The sequence below is a fragment of the Sinohyriopsis cumingii genome, chromosome 13, assembly GCF_028554795.1.
Source record: "Sinohyriopsis cumingii isolate HCF-2022 chromosome 13, ASM2855479v2, whole genome shotgun sequence".
Classification (NCBI taxonomy): domain Eukaryota; kingdom Metazoa; phylum Mollusca; class Bivalvia; order Unionida; family Unionidae; genus Sinohyriopsis; species Sinohyriopsis cumingii.
This window is the reverse complement of record NC_142973.1, coordinates 71,912,494-71,933,069: the sequence shown is the minus strand read 5'-3', so window position 1 is coordinate 71,933,069 and position 20,576 is coordinate 71,912,494. Positions and strand designations below refer to the sequence as shown.

At 38.6% G+C, this 20,576-nt stretch overlaps 1 pseudogene across 1 annotated transcript in view; it reads right to left on the bottom strand.

The window, feature by feature from the left end:
• Positions 1-20,576, bottom strand: part of LOC149785823 (H(+)/Cl(-) exchange transporter 7-like) — a 121,510-nt pseudogene that overhangs the window by 65,058 nt on the left and 35,876 nt on the right. The window contains exons 6-7 of the transcript XR_016413460.1: positions 10,857-10,966; positions 3,879-4,022 (exon numbers count right to left, since the gene is read on the bottom strand). The product of XR_016413460.1 is annotated as a H(+)/Cl(-) exchange transporter 7-like (transcript). The remainder of the gene's footprint in view (positions 1-3,878; positions 4,023-10,856; positions 10,967-20,576) is intronic.

The window sequence follows — 20,576 nt, the reverse complement described above, 5'->3', positions numbered from 1 at the left end:
CATAACTTTTTAATATTAATTTATATTCATTTTTTTCATCAAGGTTTAGATCATAGATCAACATTATCTATTTTTGTGTCTGGCCGTTAGCTCACGAATTTTCAAAGATAGTGAGATAATAAAACCATTTCATTCATGCATCATGACCTAACGTCATGTTATATAAAACACATTTATGATTCAGCTTGAAATATCATTGCTATTTTTTTGGGTTGATATGTAGTTCAGAAGCTGTTCAAGTAGTGTAAATAGAATATTTTAATGTCATGTACCATTATCAAGATCATATCTGTAAATATAATTAGGTAACAGTCATTTCAAGTTTGCTGTAACTTAAAACAATTAAAAGTACAACAATACAATTATATAAATACTTTCTGCAACATCCATAATCTTAGTCACAAGGTTTTTGTCACATGCCAGTATGCATATATTTCTTACTAAGTCTGGAAATAAAAACACAAATTTAGAGAGATGAAACTGAATGTGCTTATATCCATGATAATTAGACAGTGCTTCATATTACCACGGTGTCACGTTTGCTTAGCCCCAACTATAAAGTAATGTATAAGCTATAATCTATTGTCTTGGGAATATTAACACGGCATTGCATTTGATCTATAAACATCGACAAACGGTTAGTGTTGAACTCTTACACAAGGTTACCATGACCAGCCAGAGACTGGACACTTGAGCTGGAAAGGCAAACAGTCGCATCACTTAACAAAGGCTTGCCATTGTCACACCTATCTGTTACAAGTTTGTTCAAGGATCAAAAGGAAACTCCACTGGGTGAACGAGGCATGTATTTATCTGTCCTCACTTTGACAGACAGTGAGAGGGACCTCACCCCTCAGAAAATATAAATCAAATCAGCTCCCTCTGTGCATGTGAATGTTTTTGTTGAAGGGTTTAGCGCTATTTTTTAGCACAAGATAGACTATACATGGCAGCCAGTAAATGGAGAAGGAAGAACCTGGGAAAACCCTGGAAAGAACCACCGACCCATGAGAAGCTACTGGCCAAGCTTTGTCACATACCCACATTGACCAAACCCATGAGTCAAAGCCATGCAGACAGAGGTAATCAGTATTGGTGAGTGCTTTAGACCACTCGATCACTCGGGGCCCCCACATGTGAATGAATGAAGGTATTTTCACTCACCTTTAGCCTGCTGTTTATAGAGACTTGTCTCATGCAATCATGGTCATATCCTCTGCCCAAAAGGTTAACATTAAAAATAAGGGAGGTTAGTGGCCTGTCTGTATATATATGATGTTTTTGACAACTTAATATATTTTAATGAAATTTTATCCAGTTCCACACTTTATGACAGATCTGGAATGTTTGGAGTTCTAAGATCAAGGTCACTGGTACAAGATGTTCTATGTGGCACTCTAGTTACTTAAAGCCTCAAGGTCGTGTCACATCTCATAGTTTGGTTTCATCTTCACGAACAAAGTTGTTTTCTACATGGTTTTTTTTCATCAACCCATGTGAAATAGTGGATGCTTTGAGTATGTGCAAATTATCCACCTTTGTCATCGAAGTTTCATTAATTTTCTGTGTGTGCAGTTATAGCAATATATTGTTGAGAATTCATAAAAGGGAAGATCATGCAGACATGCTGCTTTTACTAAAGATTTTTTAAAATGTCTTTCCCATTATATAAATATGACACAAATTTTGGTTCCAAAGAACTCTTCACATGAACATATTTGTGAAATAGGCCAAGACTATGAGGGGTGTTCCAAATGCTAGGAGCTTTATAGAGAGCTCAAGGCATGACACACACAGAGTATGCATTAGCTGTCTGCATAACCTTATGAAGGGACACAATATTAGTTTTCATAACAATCAGATCAAAAATATACTTTGACATTAAAGAAATAACAGCTACGTTTGGTTAAATATTAGTGGAGTGTTTTGAGACAAGTTCTATTTTTAATACTTTCCATAGGAACCATTAAAGCTCATCCTGGTGGAAAATACATGTTTTCATATTTCCTCCAAAATACACTGTTAACATTTTGATCATAGTATCAGAGGAATTATTTAAGAGATCATAATCTACCAATAAATGTGTTTATCTTGGTACTGATTAAAACCAGATTCAAAACAATTTTCAGACCTTCTTCAAAACAACTGCATTTAAGTTCAGTGTTTTATTTAATGTTATTTCCATAGCAAAGAAACCAGATCAGCCATATATAAAGTTGTATGAAAGTTAAATGGGCAGTCCATGAAATTAATGTAACCAGGAGAAAAATCCCTGAAACGAGTTTAACTTGCCGTTTACTATTTTTCACTGTTATTTCAATCTAAGCCTAGTGAGCTACTTTGTTCTTTTAAAGGATGTTTCGTCTACTACACAACAATTCCTTTCAGTTTTTGGAAAGGAGTCAAGAGTTAGGACTGGTTCAAAATATTTCTATTTAAAATATCATGTCATTAAGTTGGCGGGACATCTGATTTACCCATCCATGAAAGTGGATTCATCCATCTTACTTGTTCATCCTAAGATTCTTATAAAGCTTCTCTTACTAACATTAAACTTCCAGAAGCTAAAAATCTGTTCTTCCACTCATTAACCAGAATTTTTGCAACAAACATTTTTACCACTGTTCCGGTCAGGACCTAAACCAACGGGGGGTGTGGTTATTACTTGTGAATACAGTTTGGAGGGGACCACAGCAGCTATAATAGTAGGAGTCACAATCCCACCCTTTCTAATTTTAAAAGGTGTCCTTCACATGGAGAAATCTTCTATAGACCCCATGTATTCAGGAATCTTCTAAAAGTGACCTTAAGAGTCTCAAAATATATATTTTTGTAACTTCCTCCAGGGTGTGACCAGATAGCTGTTTTTAAAGCCACAACATACAATATCAGTGTAACCAGATTAAACCAGGTCATGGGAAGCTGGATGTAATATCAATGCAACCAGATAAAAAACTAGGTCATGGGAAGCTGGATGTAATATCAATGTAACCAGATAAAAAACCAGGTCATGGGAAGCTGGATGCAATATCAATGTAACCAGATAAAAAACCAGGTCATGGGAAGCTGGATGCAATATCAATGTAACCAGATAAAAAAACCAGGTCATGGGAAGCTGGATGCAATATCAATGTAACCAGATAAAAAACCAGGTCATGGGAAGCTGGATGCAATATCAATGTAACCAGATAAAAAACCAGGTCATGGGAAGCTGGATGCAATATCAATGTAACCAGATAAAAAACCAGGTCATGGGAAGCTGGATGCCTGCTTTACTTAGGTGCTCATTACCATTTCTCCATATCTACTTCCATGTACCCTTCTGCCTTTACCATTACACCATATCTACTTACCTTGCCACCTTTACCATTACCCCATATCTACTTACCTTGCCACCTTTACCATTACCCCATATCTACTTACCTTGCCACCTTTACCATTACCCCATATCTACTTACCTTGCCACCTTTACCATTACCCCATATCTACTTACCTTGCCACCTTTACCATTACCCCATATCTACTTACCTTGCCACCTTTACCATTACCCCATATCTACTTACCTTGCCACCTTTACCATTACCCCATATCTACTTACCTTGCCACCTTTACCATTACCCCATATCTACTTACCTTGCCACCTTTACCATTACCCCATATCTACTTACCTTGCCACCTTTACCATTACCCCATATCTACTTACCTTGCCACCTTTACCATTACCCCATATCTACTTACCTTGCCACCTTTACCATTACCCCATATCTACTTACCTTGCCACCTTTACCATTACCCCATATCTACTTACCTTGCCACCTTTACCATTACCCCATATCTACTTACCTTGCCACCTTTACCATTACCCCATATCTACTTACCTTGCCAATGGCAAGTCCTCCACTTATGGCGAGAATAACTCCCCCAACTTTGGCGATAAAAGCCTCCAATGTAAGAAGACCAGGAATCTTGACCCCATTTAAGTAGGCTTTCATAAATGGTATCCCACCACCAGATGCCATTGGCTGAAATTGAAAATAAAACTTAGATTGTACATCAGGAAACTTTCAAAGTTTATCTGCTGAAGATAAAATAAATAGATGGTAGTTATATTTTAATGCTTTATAATCAGAGATAAATATTTCTTCCCAAAATAATACCTCTCAAAACTAACAACGAAAAGAAACACAAAAGATAAAAGGCAACAAACTTTTGAACCCCACATAAAGTACATCTGTAAGTATATACAAGACCATAAATGCAAAGAATCTATGCATAAGTGGGTTAAATATTTGTAATGCAAACAAAATTTATCAATCATGTTGTTTCATTGTATTTTCATATTGTGGCCTTAGTCATTCATCTAAACCAAGAAATTAAAGACCCATTGAAAAATGGGCTATGTGATGCAGAAAGCCCAGCACCATTTTTTTTCCTGATAAATTTCTAATGATCAACAATGCTCAGCTATTTGATAATTCAACTTTTTTTTCTGTACTAAGATATTTATTTTTACATATATTTGTTTGATTTTAGACCATTTTGAAAATAAGAAGGTATAAAGTAGTTTTCATGCTCATGTATGTATACAGCATCCGATATCTGTATCACTCCCTGCCTTCAAACAATGTTTGATGAGATCAGGATAGAAGAAAATGGGATTTAAGATTTAAGCAAAAGGGTGAACCAGCTGAATGAATAATCTTCAAAAAGCACAAATACCTCTAAAAGCACTTTTTTATTCATGCATTTTAATCCAAAAGAATGAACAAGACTTTAAAATACTAAATCTATTGCTTTGAAGCACAATTTATTTATGGGAGGGTAAAACAGATTTATTGATTTAATACATACTTCCTACTAATGCATAGCTAGTACTTTTCCAGGACGAAAAATATACCAAATGAATTACAGAAATTTTGTTCTCCCATTATAGTGCACCAGAAACTTCCAGAAAACTGGATAACTCCTGCATAAAAATGTTCCCACATGTATTGGGCAGGCATGCTAGTGATTTTAATTATTTTGAGGGAGCAGTCTAATTTAGTGGGACATCAGTGTGTGCAGGCAGAAGGGAATCTGGAAAAAGCAACATGCAAAATTAGTTTTATTCAACAACAACACCCCCCCCCCGCTTCAAAATACCTTTTTAATATCAGAAATACCATACCTGTTGCTACTGCATAGCTGAAGTTTGTCACTTCAAGGATAGGTGGCTGATGATCCGAAAACTGGCAAATAAAAACACCACAGAGAAATTGAAACATTCAAGGGATCCCTGTGTGGTTTCCAAGCAGCCAGAAGGAAAGACTGGAGATGATGCAAGTGAAGTTTGTCCAGAGAAACCATTTCCACTGCCAAGTTCAAATTATCCCCAGCAGAGAGAAAAAGACAACCTGACAACATTATCTTTACTCTCAGCATCTCAAACAGGGACTGGATCTTGTGTACTCTGTCAGACAATGGACTAACCCTCTGCTTATGAGAAAATTCATACATAGACAAAATCCTGTTTATTAGAAGACTCACACTACGGACCAACAGCAAAGCTCCAGACTGCCATGGTTGGGCAACCGATTGTCAAAATATTGAAGAATTGGGATACCTAATGATTGTAAATGGACTGCAACTACTCCTATGACAACAGTAAAAGTTCTGGATGTGGGGATTAAGCCAAATGGAATAGCTTGTGGAAGCCAAACCGAAAGTACTACATGTATGAAGGAAAGATAGGGATGTAAAGGTACACATCCAGAAGATCGATCAAGACCACCCAACTGCCAGGTCTTATGACATTCCTGACTGAGGATGTGGTTTCCATCTTGAATGGTTCCTCCAACAGAAATTTGTTTAGGGAGGAAAGGTTGATAATTATACTAAGCTTTCACCCTTTCTTAAAAACCAGGAAAATCTAGGAGAATGGGCTTCTGGTTAAGGCAAGAATGGGGTTCTGGGACAGATACATCGGGATTCCAGTCAAAAAGCTGGGGATTGGTCTTTTAACACTCTCTCTATCACACCCTTCCAAAGAAGGGAATTAACTTCTTCCTTTAGGCACACAAAATTTACTAAGAGGAAGAAAATGGGGGACCATACTAGAAGATGAAGATCTTGGAACTGAAACTTGTAGCCACATCTTATGATGGAAAGGACCCAGCAATTGACCATTATGCCTGACCAAGCCTGCACTAGAAGGTTCCTCCCCTGATGCATGGTCCTGGCATGGTCCACCAACAGATGCAAAGATCATTGAATCACAATCACTGGGACAACACAGAAGCAATCCAAACGAGCTGAGCCATGAGTGCCAAATATGTGTAGTACCTGTTGGATCATCCTGTTGGGTGGAAGGCATAAGTGAACTGATGATCCCACTTCAGACTGAAGGCATCCACTGCCCTGGCCCTCTGGTTGGGGACTAGGAAATGTAAAATGGGAGCTTGTTGTTCTGTTTGGTGGCAAAAACTCCACCAACGGAGTTGCCCAAGATGGAACAGGGAGTCTGCTATGGAATGGTGGAGAGACCATTCTGTAAAAACTATCTTTCATTTCCTTGACAGACTGTCTAGTAAAATGTTTTACCTGCCAGATATGCAGCACACTCAAAGGAATATTTCTTCTGAAGATGTCCAGCAAAGGAGGTTCCAAACCTACACACAGAGAGAAGGGCATGTGTGTCTCTTTGTCTCCTTAGGTACACTACCATCAATGTATTGTTGGAGGACAACTTCAAGCAGCAGTGCTTGACACATACCTGATGTTGATGTGGAGGGTAGATTCTTACTGAGACCATGAACTCTAAAGAATCAGATCCTCTGGCTCTAGATGAGCACCCCACCCTGAATCTAACATGTCTACAAACAGGCAAGAAAGTGGTTCTGGGACAGATGCATGGGGATTCTGGTCAAAAGCCAGTCCCAATTTCAGCACCAATTTAGAAGATGATGGTAATCGCTACCCAGAGAAATTGGATCATTCAAGGAGTCCCTGTGTGGTTTCCAAGCTGCTAAAATTAGAAACTAGAGTGGATGCAAGTGAAAGCTACCTGGGGGAAACAGGTCTGCTGTGGTGTTCAAAGTCCTGAGAGAGAGAGAGAAAGGCTGATAACTTGGTCTTTCCTATCAGTGACAGACAGGATTTTGCCTATTCTGTCTGGAAGGACATGGATTAACTCTCTTTCTACAAGAAATTTCATCATGACATAGACAAAACTTTGAGATGGATCTAGCTCTTGTTTCTCAAAGTTTGGTAGAAGACCATGTCTGGTCACTGTGGACCAGCAATGAAGATGGGTCTAGTCTGAAGACCCTAGATTGCCAATGTGGATTGACCAATCATCCAAATATTGGAGGATTGGGATACCCAATGACCATAAAGGGGCTGCAACTACTCTCATGGCCCTGGTAAAAGCTCTGGATGCAGAGACTAGGCCAAATTGTATAGTTCAGAATTGGAAGACATCTCCATCTATACAAAATCTGAGGTACTTCCCGTGTCGAGGAAAGATTGGGTTGTGAAGGCATGAATCCTGAAGATTGATGGAGACCACCCAGTTGCCAGGTCTTTTGGTATACCTGACTGAGGCTGTAGTTTCCATCTAGAAATCTGATTCGGGAGAAAGGGTTGATAATTAGCAGAGAATTTCCTCTTTTCAATGAAACCACATGAATAGAATTCCAGAAATTGATGTTTTAATGCCCTCTCTAATGCACCCTTCCAAAGAATGGAATGGACCTCTTCCTTTTAAATGGATCAGATTTAACTGGTGGAAACAAATGAGGGGACCTTACTGGAGGAAGAAGATCCTAAAACCTTAGCAAGTAACAAACTCTTATGATAGAAAGGACCCAACCATCGACTGTGATGCCTAACCAAGCCTGTGAACAGAGATTGAGTCTGGTGCAAAAAGGAAAAGAAGGAAGAGATATGCTCTGCAGAGAAGAGATCTGCTCTGCAAGGGAGGAAGTGAGTCCCTAGTGCTGTCTACCCTTGTTCTTATGAAAAGGGAAATGGTCTGAGAACATCTTTCTTGTGCTTCTGTAGCAAACCCTATTAAGGCCTGCCTGCTGAGAGAGAGCTCTGAATTGGGATTGTCACTTGGACTAAGGCTGTGCAGATTTAAAGAATTTAGCCAATGGAATCTGAGGACAGTCAGGATGATTTCACTTCTTGACTGATTTTCAAGAGTTAGAACTGGATGCAATGGACTGGTGTTCATGAACTCTTAAATCCTGAGTATCTATGGAGGGGACAAAGAGACTCTGCCTCAGCTCTCAGAACATGTGCTCATGTAAAATCTTGCATGTGTCAAATGCCCAACTCTCTGGAGGTAAAGAAGTCTACTGATAAAGCAATTGTCCAGGACAACACATGCCTAGAAGTTTTTGCCACTGCTTTCCAAATGACAGAGTCATTGGCAATAGCTATTTCTCCTTCAGGAGGCTGCTGAAAAGAAGTCAGCACGTGAAGCTATGATTACTATTGTTTTAAGGATTCCAGTGTTTTCACTGGAGATTGAGCCCAGGTCCCCATAGAAATACCTACTTGAGTCACTTCAACATCCAAAGTTGGTGGTGTAGCTGACCAAGAAGTTATGAACCTTAAATCTATAGCAGGTCTCAAGGTTCATGGTATAGAGGTGAGGACCCCTTGCTAAACATTTGACAGAGTTCCTTGAGGAAGTGAGGAAGAAACAAGATATGAGAGCTTGCCCCAGATCATTTTTCCAAATGGGAAATGGAATCACCAGAACCAGACAGTTTGTGACACAGATTGCTGGGCAATAGGCAGTAAACATCATACACAACATTACTGAACAACCAGAATTCCTCTTCCTCTGCCACCTTAAATGAATGGTGAGAAGGGCCAGGAGAAAGATCATAAATATAATTATATTTTTTAATATTCGTCATTAATTTGTGGCAGACAACCATTTTGTGAACGAAGATAACTTTTTCAACTATGTTGTCATTATTCATTAAAAAATACTGTTAATATCACAAAAGACATAACAACATTCCTCCAGAATTTCTGTAGATTTCTTACTGATGAAAACTACGTATAGGTACAGTAAAAAGTACCATGCTATATACCACCAGAAAAAAATAACAGTAAACCAGTGTGCCGATAATATCGCATTTCTAATTGGCCAGGTATTTCCTATATGTATGCATAGGGTTTAATGTAGCATCAGTGCAGGCCTGGCTACATAGTGCCAAGTAATTATTGGTATGACAAATAGGCATGCAAAACAAAGATACTGGTAAATAACTGTACCATGAATGGCACACTATACCTCTACCTGCAGCCCCATAACCTCTATGTAGCTACTAGTAGGGCATGCTTGACTCAGGAAATTACAGACCAATTTGTTGTAATCATGGATCTCAACTTTCCTTAAGGTATCTTAATAAGAAACCATTATTTTTTATTAGACTTACCATGACGGTTACCTCTGACCTTTAAACCACTGAAATCTATTACCCTAAGTGCAATACAGTAACAAATTTTTGTCAAGTTCATACTCTAAAACTAAAGATAACTGTAGATGGTGGAGACTGAAGTTATGGTGTAGAAACAATTTTTCTTTCTTCAGCCACTTTGACCTTGACCTTTGACCTTTCACCTTAAATCAATAGACATCTTTACTCCAAGTGCAGGCCATTCACATAGTTTGAAACTATTGATAGTCAAGAACTCAAACTATTGCACAAAATCCACTTTTCTTCTTCAAGTCACAGTGACTTTGAAACATTGACCTTTTGATCTCAGAATCAACAGAATTCTTCCCTATTCCAAGCGCAAATTATTTACTTAGTTTGGTAATTCTGCATGAAGGAAAACTCTATACATTATGTGGAAACCATTTTTCTTCTTTTAGCCAGTGACCTTCACATTTAGTCTTTTTAACCCCAAAATTTATAGGGTTCTTCCTTGTCATAAATACAAGCCATTCTCAGTGTTTGGTAACATGCTGAACAACTCTAGTCATTTTTCTTTTCTCAATCACAGTCGACCTTGACCTTTGCACATTAGACTTTGAAAGTCATAGTGTTCATTCATTGATAAGAGCATTATGTGGTCCATTACGATACATCAGTTTGCTAAAAAGGTGTCATTAAAGCATTCCACATTTGTTAGAAACTGCAAACATATCTGAATTCAGATCAATATCATTTGCATTATTCAAAAGTCTTTATGCTGAGGAAATTCAGAGTGAAGTTCTCTATTTTTGGTCCAAATAATTTCCTTGTGTGTTTTTTTTAAATAAGTTTTAGTTATGGTGGCAATAATGGAATATTCATCAGCACCTTATTATCAAGATTCTGCCTGTAAAATTTGCTTAAACTGTGTTTATTGGTTGTTATTTTTGGTAATGGTGACCATATTCTTATTTATACAAACTTGAAGTTCTGTATGACAAAATACCCTTATCTGTAAAAGCTTGACGTTCTGCATGCCAAAATACCCTTATTTGTACAAACTTGAAGTTCTTCATGCCAAAATACCCTTATTTGTACAAACTTGACGTTCTGCATACGAAAATACCCTTATTTGTACAAACTTGACGTTCTGCATGCCAAAATACCCTTATCTGTACAAACTTAAAGTTCTCCATGCCAAAATACTCTTTACCAAATCTGAATGAAATCGGTCCAGTCAATTTGATAAATTAAAAACAACAAATGTTGATGCACAATGCACATAATACAAAGTGGATAGCATTAACTGGATGTATGGCAGCACTGCTAGATCACCTGACTTTATTTAGAGCCAGAATAAAGGAAAAATTAAGGGAGAGAATCAATAAAGTTGGGTAATTCAGGTTTAATCTAAGGCTTTATTTTGGGCTGACTCACCTGGAGGTAGACAACAAGAGCAGATCCCAGTAGTGTCAGGACCAAATTGATGGCTACCCATATTAAAGCGGACTGGTACATACAACCTTCTTTGGCACATTTGTTTAAAACTGATTACTGAGTTAAGGAAATCATAATTTCAATACCACTAAAGATATCAGAATGCACAATATGAAAGACACTTAACTAAGAGATCAAAGTCACAACCAGGGCTTATCAAGATAATTTACTTTAAGGAAGCAATGTCTTGTAGACCAAAAACTTATTAAATATACCCTTTGCCCTTCTAGCACACACACACTCAAGTGTATGTAAATAAATCTCTCTCTCTCTCTCTCTGTTATGTATATTTGATTTAATTTATAATTAATTTAATTGTTTGTAAATTTTAAAATCTTTTTATTTTAATTATATGTCAAAGTAATGTAATTTTGTTTACTAGGAATATGATATTTTACAGAAAATTCAGTTTGACCTGACATTTTGTGGACACCTAATAATAAAAACAGTTTCTATTTTTGACCTAGTTCCTGGACTTGATTGAGAATCAAGTAAACAAATTCATTTTTTAAATTCATTTTTAATGTGTGAATGATGATAGTGAAATCGAGGCTGTACTGGACTACATGCCATTAGACTAGTAGATACCTTCTAAATCATTCTAGAATGTGATCATGTGACCCTCTCATCTGGGAATCTGTTTTGCATCTCAAGTTACAATATAACCTTTGTTTATAGAGATTTTTCACAGTTGGGTTTTACACTGGAAAGTGTGTGCTTGTGACCAGTTGGAGTTATATTTTAATTTTTCTTCAAATTAGTTGGATTCTAAAGGATAAATCTTTTTCCGGAAATATTTGAGTGATCATACAGAATTCTTGGACAAAGACATTTATTTAAATTTTATACAATATGGTCCTGCCGTATGTGATAGATACAACATGGTCTTGTCATATGCAATAAATACAACATGGTTTTGTCATGTGTAATAGATACAACATGGTCTTGTCATATGTAAAAAATACAACATGGTTTTATCATATGTAATAGATACAATAGTCTTATTTTGTGTACTAGAGCATGGTCATGTGATAATAGATACAACATGGTGTTGTCATAAGTATTAGATACAGCATGGTCTTGTCATAAGTAATAGATATGATACTGGTCTTGTCATATACAATAGATAAAATAGTCTTGTCATATGTAATAAATACAACATGGTCTTGTCATAAATAATAGATTCAATACTGGTCTTGTCACATGTAATAGATACATGTACATGGTTTTGTTATATTTAATAGATGTTACATGGTCTTGTCATATGTAACAGATACAATAGTCTTGTCATATGTAATAGATACAACATGGTCTTGTCATATGTAACAGATATGATACTTGTGTCATATGTAATAGATCCAACATGGTCTTGTCATATGTAATTGATATGGTATGATCTTACTATAAAAGAGTTTGCTTAGAACTTTAAGGTGTACCATTCAACTAGAAAAAAATATAAGGCAAAGCAAATTATTTATTTGTTGTTCTGGAGCTACATCCAATATCTTAAGCCTTCATTGTCAATTTCTACTGGTCTTCCTTAAGCCTTCATTGTCAATTTCTACTGGTCTTCCTTAAGCCTTCATTGTCAATTTCTACTGGTCTTCCTTAAACTCAATTGTTGTAGACGGCTTTCAGGTTACAAACAGTGGTGGACTGATACATACACCATTGAAAAGACATGATCTTTCACATTATATCTGCAATAGTTGAGATATGGAAATCTTTTAAAATCAGTGACAAAACAGCATTCTGTGACACTTGATTTACAAAAGACAACTTTTTAACAAATACAGGTGAATGTTGATTGCCAAGGCCTATATTAAGCAGTTACTGGTTTGAAGCCCCCAAAAATAGCTTTTTGCATTTATTACAAGACTTTTCAATGTGGAATCAAGCTTTTAGAAAGAGGTAGGCTCAGTGAAAATGTGCCATGCTAACATTAGACAGAAAAGTTGAGGTCCCACTGCATTACAGTAAAGGGATATGTTAATGATGTAAAATGTCTAGATTCAATGAATTACTCAGCTAAAAGCACATGGGAAGACCTTTTTGACTATGTATTAGACCCAATATGGATGATGGTGTTGAATATACCCCCGTCAAATGTCAACCTACTGTAAACATGAAGATACAAAATGAAGTATGTAATTCTAAAAATGTAAGCCAATTATGAAGACTTTTTGTGCACAATAGATAAATCTTAAAAATCAACTTCCAAGTACCTGAATTTACAACAAATGTCCTAGATCCTTATACAAGTTGCACAAATGAAAAATCAAGATCAAATGCTCTGCTGATCCTAACAGAGTACATGCAAGAAAACAAGAACTAGTTAATGATCTGCTGATCCTAACAGAGTACATGCAAGGAAACAAGGAATAATACTCTGCTGATCTAACAGAGTACAGGCAAGGAAACAAGGACTAATACTTTGCTGATCCTAACAGAGTACAGGCAAGGAAACAAGGACTAATACTCTGCTGATCCTAACAGAGTACAGGCAAGGAAACAAGGACTAATTAATGCTCTGCTGATCCTAACAGAGTACATGCAAGAAAACAAGAACTAGTTAATGATCTGCTGATCCTAACAGAGTACATGCAAGGAAACAAGGAATAATACTCTGCTGATCTAACAGAGTACAGGCAAGGAAACAAGGACTAATACTTTGCTGATCCTAACAGAGTACAGGCAAGGAAACAAGGACTAATACTCTGCTGATCCTAACAGAGTACAGGCAAGGAAACAAGGACTAATTAATGCTCTGCTGATCCTAACAGAGTTCATGCAAGGAAACAAGGACTAATATTCTGCTGATCCTGAGTTCATGCAAGGAAACAAGGACTAATTAATGCTCATCAGTTTCTCAAATTTTTCCTAAAGTGAGATTTAGCATCCTTCTGCTTAGTATCCATGATTTAATAGAGATTTGTATGAGATTTGTATGAGAGACTGAAGTAACTAAAACTACTAAAAATTAAATCTTAGTTATAAATATATGCACATGGAAATCTTAAATAGAAAGAAAAAATTCTGAGAATTATCAAGACTTAAAACAAACCAATTTTATGATGAACATATATTATAACTGAAAATTTATTGATATATGCCTAATCAGAAATACAAATGTAATTGCTGAGTAACAAGAAAATATTAGAAATGTTCAGTGCAAGAAAGAAAATTTGAGACATACCATAAAGCTGAGATGTTTATTGAAATTGGGACCAGATTCAGTAATTATATATTTTAGATACCCAAATACTTCATCAATCATGATTCAAGCAAGTAAAAAATACAGAAACAAGCAAGTTCAGAGAATTTAGTAAACCAAATACCATGGCAAGGTCATAAAAGTTCACAATCATGAAAGCTAAATTTGACCTTTAAAAAACAGCTGTAAAGTTACTGGGCACAAGTCAAAAGTAATCAACTAGCATTACACAGTCTTGAGATTAAACCTTTACTATGGTGCATGAGAGACCATCAAATAGAAAAGCATTTTTGTATCATAGTTCATCGCTTTATGTCAAACTGCTTTTATGATATAAAGCAAAAGAAGCTTAAATATTGAGCTTTGACCTCGACCTTAAGGATAAGACTTCAACACATTTTCTAAAGCTCACAGTTTATAGAAAGTAGTTTCTTTTAAAATCCACAAGCATTTGGGTCCTTTACAAGATTACTGCCTTGTGTCTATAGATGACATTCATTGAGAATTTTAAGTTGTAGACCTTATGACAGGCCCTCAACAGCTTTTTATCTAAATTTGTCATCTGTGATGGTATGTACATATTTGAGGTAATATAATTTCTTCCCCAATATACCATCTTAAAGTCAACTTTTCATAAAACACATTATGCATGCTTTGGACCTTTGCTACTCTTCTGCACCAACTTAAACTCTGATTTCCAAGTATTGTTGAACTTATTGTAATTTGTAGCCAACAGGTTTCTATCATTTGAAGAAAGTGCACATTTTATCATTTGGCATTTGAAGAAAGTGCACATTTTAGCATTTGGCATTTGAAGAAAGTACACATTTTAGCATTTAGGCATGAACTGACCAAAAAGATAAGGGCTTCGCTTAAATATTCCTTTTAAAAACATCATCAAAAGCACAGTAACAATTAAACATGCCAAAATGCTTACACAAGTGTTTCTACCAAAATCAATTTTTATTTGGTTTCTCATTTTTATCTCACCTTTGCCAAGGGTAAGATGATTTTTAATGAAAAACTCAGAGGCCTTCAGTTAATTATGAACCACATTGATCCCTTTACCACTTTTAACACCTCAATAAATATTTTGTATTTGGCCATAAACTCTCCAAATTCCAAAAGTAAAGTGCTCACTTAACATGATGTTGTGTATATGTCTGCCATTGGGCATCTATTGTTAATCAGGTGATCATTATGCATCATCACACTTGTCACTCCACTGGTAGAACATTTCCAATCCCCAGCATGTGTCATCACACTTGTCACTCCACTGGTATAACAGTTCCAATCCCCAGCATGTATCATCACACTTGTCACTCCACTGGTATAACAGTTCCAATCCCCAGCATGTATCATCACACTTGTCACTCCACTGGTATAACAGTTCCAATCCCCAGCATGTGTCATCATACTTGTCACTGTACTGGTAGAACACTTCCAATCCCCAGCATGCATCATCACACTTGTCACTCCACTGGTAGAACATTTCCAATCCCCAGCATGCATCATTGCACTAGTCATGGTACTGGTAGTACATTTCCAATCTCCAGCATGCATCATAGCACTTGTCACTCTACTGGTAGAACATTTCCAATCCCCAGCATGCATCATCACACTTGTCACTCTACTGGTAGAACAGTTCCAATCCCCAGCATGCATCATCACACTTGTCACTCTACTGAGAGAACAGTTCCAATCCCCAGCATGCATCATCACACTTGTCACTCCACTGGTAGAACATTTCCAATCCCCAGCATGCATCATTGCACTAGTCATGGTACTGGTAGTACATTTCCAATCTCCAGCATGCATCATAGCACTTGTCACTCTACTGGTAGAACATTTCCAATCCCCAGCATGCATCATCACACTTGTCACTCTACTGGTAGAACAGTTCCAATCCCCAGCATGCATCATCACACTTGTCACTCTACTGGTAGAACATTTCCAATCCCCAGCATGCATCATAGCACTTGTCACTCCACTGGTAGAACATTTCCAATCCCCAGCATGCATCATAGCACTTGTCACTCCACTGGTAGAACATTTCCAATCCCCAGCATGCATCATAGCACTTGTCACTCCACTGGTAGAACATTTCCAATCCCCAGCATGCATCATCACACTTGTCACTCCACTGGTATAACATTTCCAATCCCCAGCATGCATCATAGCACTTGTCACTCCACTGGTAGAACATTTCCAATCCCCAGCATGCATCATAGCACTTGTCACTCCACTGGTAGAACATTTCCAATCCCCAGCATGCATCATTGCACTTGTCACTCCACTGGTAGAACATTTCCAATCCCCAGCATGCATCATAGCACTTGTCACTCCACTGGTAGAACATTTCCAATCCCCAGCATGCATCATCACACTTGTCACTCCACTGGTAGAACACTTCCAATCCCCAGCATGCATCATCACACTTGTCACTCCACTGGTATAACATTTCCAATCCCCAGCATGCATCATAGCACTTGTCACTCCACTGGTAGAACATTTCCAATCCCCAGCATGCATCATTGCACTAGTCATGGTACTGGTAGTACATTTCCAATCTCCAGCATGCATCATAGCACTTGTCACTCCACTGGTAGAACATTTCCAATCCCCAGCATGCATCATTGCACTAGTCATGGTACTGGTAGTACATTTCCAATCTCCAGCATGCATCATAGCACTTGTCACTCCACTGGTAGAACATTTCCAATCCCCAGCATGCATCATTGCACTAGTCATGGTACTGGTAGTACATTTCCAATCTCCAGCATGCATCATAGCACTTGTCACTCTACTGGTAGAACATTTCCAATCCCCAGCATGCATCATCACACTTGTCACTCTACTGGTAGAACAGTTCCAATCCCCAGCATGCATCATAGCACTTGTCACTCTACTGAGAGAACAGTTCCAATCCCCAGCATGCATCATCACACTTGTCACTCTACTGGTAGAACATTTCCAATCCCCAGCATGTGTCATCATACTTGTCACTCTACTGGTAGAACAGTTCCAATCCCCAGCATGCATCATAGCACTTGTCACTCCACTGGTAGTACATTTCCAATCCCCAGCATGCATCATCACACTTGTCACTCCACTGGTAGAACAGTTCCAATCCCCAGCATGCATCATCACACTTGTCACTCCACTGGTATAACATTTCCAATCCCCAGCATGCATCATAGCACTTGTCACTCTACTGAGAGAACAGTTCCAATCCCCAGCATGCATCATTGCACTAGTCATGGTACTGGTAGTACATTTCCAATCTCCAGCATGCATCATAGCACTTGTCACTCTACTGGTAGAACATTTCCAATCCCCAGCATGCATCATCACACTTGTCACTCTACTGGTAGTACATTTCCAATCTCCAGCATGCATCATAGCACTTGTCACTCTACTGGTAGAACAGTTCCAATCCCCAGCATGCATCATAGCACTTGTCACTCTACTGAGAGAACAGTTCCAATCCCCAGCATGCATCATCACACTTGTCACTCTACTGGTAGAACATTTCCAATCCCCAGCATGTGTCATCACACTTGTCACTCCACTGGTAGAACATTTCCAATCCCCAGCATGCATCATTGCACTAGTCATGGTACTGGTAGTACATTTCCAATCTCCAGCATGCATCATAGCACTTGTCACTCTACTGGTAGAACATTTCCAATCTCCAGCATGCATCATAGCACTTGTCACTCCACTGGTAGAACATTTCCAATCCCCAGCATGCATCATTGCACTAGTCATGGTACTGGTAGTACATTTCCAATCTCCAGCATGCATCATAGCACTTGTCACTCTACTGGTAGAACATTTCCAATCTCCAGCATGCATCATAGCACTTGTCACTCCACTGGTAGAACATTTCCAATCCCCAGCATGCATCATTGCACTAGTCATGGTACTGGTAGTACATTTCCAATCTCCAGCATGCATCATAGCACTTGTCACTCTACTGGTAGAACATTTCCAATCTCCAGCATGCATCATAGCACTTGTCACTCCACTGGTAGAACATTTCCAATCCCCAGCATGCATCATTGCACTAGTCATGGTACTGGTAGTACATTTCCAATCTCCAGCATGCATCATAGCACTTGTCACTCTACTGGTAGTACATTTCCAATCCCCAGCATGCATCATAGCACTTGTCACTCTACTGGTAGAACATTTCCAATCCCCAGCATGTGTCATCATACTTGTCACTGTACTGGTAGAACAGTTCCAATCCCCAGCATGCATCATAGCACTTGTCACTGTAATGGGAGAACATTTCCAATCCCCAGCATGCATCATAGCACTAGTCACTCTACTGGGAGAACATTTCCAATCCCCAGCATGTGTCATAGCACTTGTCACTGTACTGGTAGTACATTTCCAATTTCTAGCATACATCATTGCACTTGTCACTCCACTGGTAAAACAGTTCCAATCCCCAGCATTATTCATTGCACGTCACTCTACTAGTAGTACATTTCCTTTCCCCAGCATGCATCATTGCACTTGTTACTCTACTGGTAGAACATTTCCAATCCCCAGCATGCATCATTGCACTAGTCACTCCACTGGTAAAACAGTTCCAATCCCCAGCATTATTCATTGCACATGTCACTCTACTAGTAGTACATTTCCTTTCCCCAGCATGCATCATTGCACTTGTTACTCTACTGGTAGAACATTTCCAATCCCCAGCATGCATCATTGCACTAGTCACTCCACTGGTAAAACAGTTCCAATCCCCAGCATGCATCATTGCACTAGTCACTCCACTGGTAAAACAGTTCCAATCCCCAGCATGCATCATTGCACTAGTCACTCCACTGGTAGAACATTTCCAATCCACAGCGTGCATCACCGCACTAGTCACTCCACTGGTAGAACATTTCCAATCCACAGCATGAATCGTTGCACTAGTCACTTCACTGGTAAAACAGTTCCAATCCCCAGCATTATTCATTGCACATGTCACTCTACTAGTAATACATTTCAAATCCCAATCATGCATCACTGCACTTGTCACTCTACTGGTAGAACATTTCCAATCCCCAACATGCAAAATAATATTTCCAATCCCACTGCATCATTGGACTTGTCACTCTACTGGGAGAACATTTCCAATCCTCAACATGCATCATTGCACTTGTCACTCCAATGGTAGTACATTTCCAATCCACAGCATGCACCATTGCACTTGCCACTCCACTAGTAGAACATTTCCAATCCCCAGCTTGCTTCATTGCACATGTCACTCCACTGGTAGAACATTTCCAATCCCCAGCATGCATCATTGCACTTATCACTCCACTGGTAGTACATTTCCAATCCCCAGCATGCTTCATTGCACTTGTCACTCCACTGGTAGAACATTTCCAATCCCCAGCATGCTTCATTGCACTTGTCACTCTACTGGTAGTAGATTTCCAATCCCTAGCATGCATCATTGCACTTATCACTCCACTGGTAGTACATTTCCAATCCCCAGCATGCTTCATTGCACATGTCACTCCACTGGTAGAACATTTCCAATCCCCAGCATGCATCATTGCACTTATCACTCCACTGGTAGTACATTTCCAATCCCCAGCATGCTTCATTGCACTTGTCACTCCACTGGTAGAACATTTCCAATCCCCAGCATGCTTCATTGCACTTGTCACTCTACTGGTAGTAGATTTCCAATCCCTAGCATGCTTCATTGCACTTGTCATACCACTGGTAGAACATTTCCAATCCCCAGCATGCATGATTGCACTAGTCACTCCACTGGTAGAACATTTCCAATCCACAGCATGAATCATTGCACTTATCACTTCACTGGTAGAACATTTCCAATCCCCAGCATGCTTCATTGCACTTGTCACTCTACTGGAAGAACATTTCCAATCCTCAACATGCATCATTGCACTTATCACTTCACTGGTAGAACATTTCCAATCCCCAGCATGCATCATTGCACATGTCACTCCACTGGGAGAACATTTCCAATCCTCAACATGCATCATTGCACTTATCACTTCACTGGTAGTACATTTCCAATCCCCAGCATGCATCATTGCACTTATCACTCCACTGGTAGTACATTTCCAATCCCCAGCATGCATCATTGCACTTGTCACTCTACTGGTAGTACATTTCCAATCCCCAGCATGCTTCATTGCACTTGTCACTCTACTGGAAGAACATTTCCAATCCTCAACATGCAACATTGCACTTATCACTTCACTGGTAGTACATTTCCAATCCCCAACATGAATCATTGCACTTGTCACTCCACTGGTAGTACATTTCCAATCCCCAACATGCATCATTGCACTTGTCACTCCACTGGTAGAACAATTACAATCCCCAGCATGCATCATTGCATTTGTCACTGTACTGGTAGAACTGTTCCAATCCCCAGCATGCATCATTGCGCTTGTCAA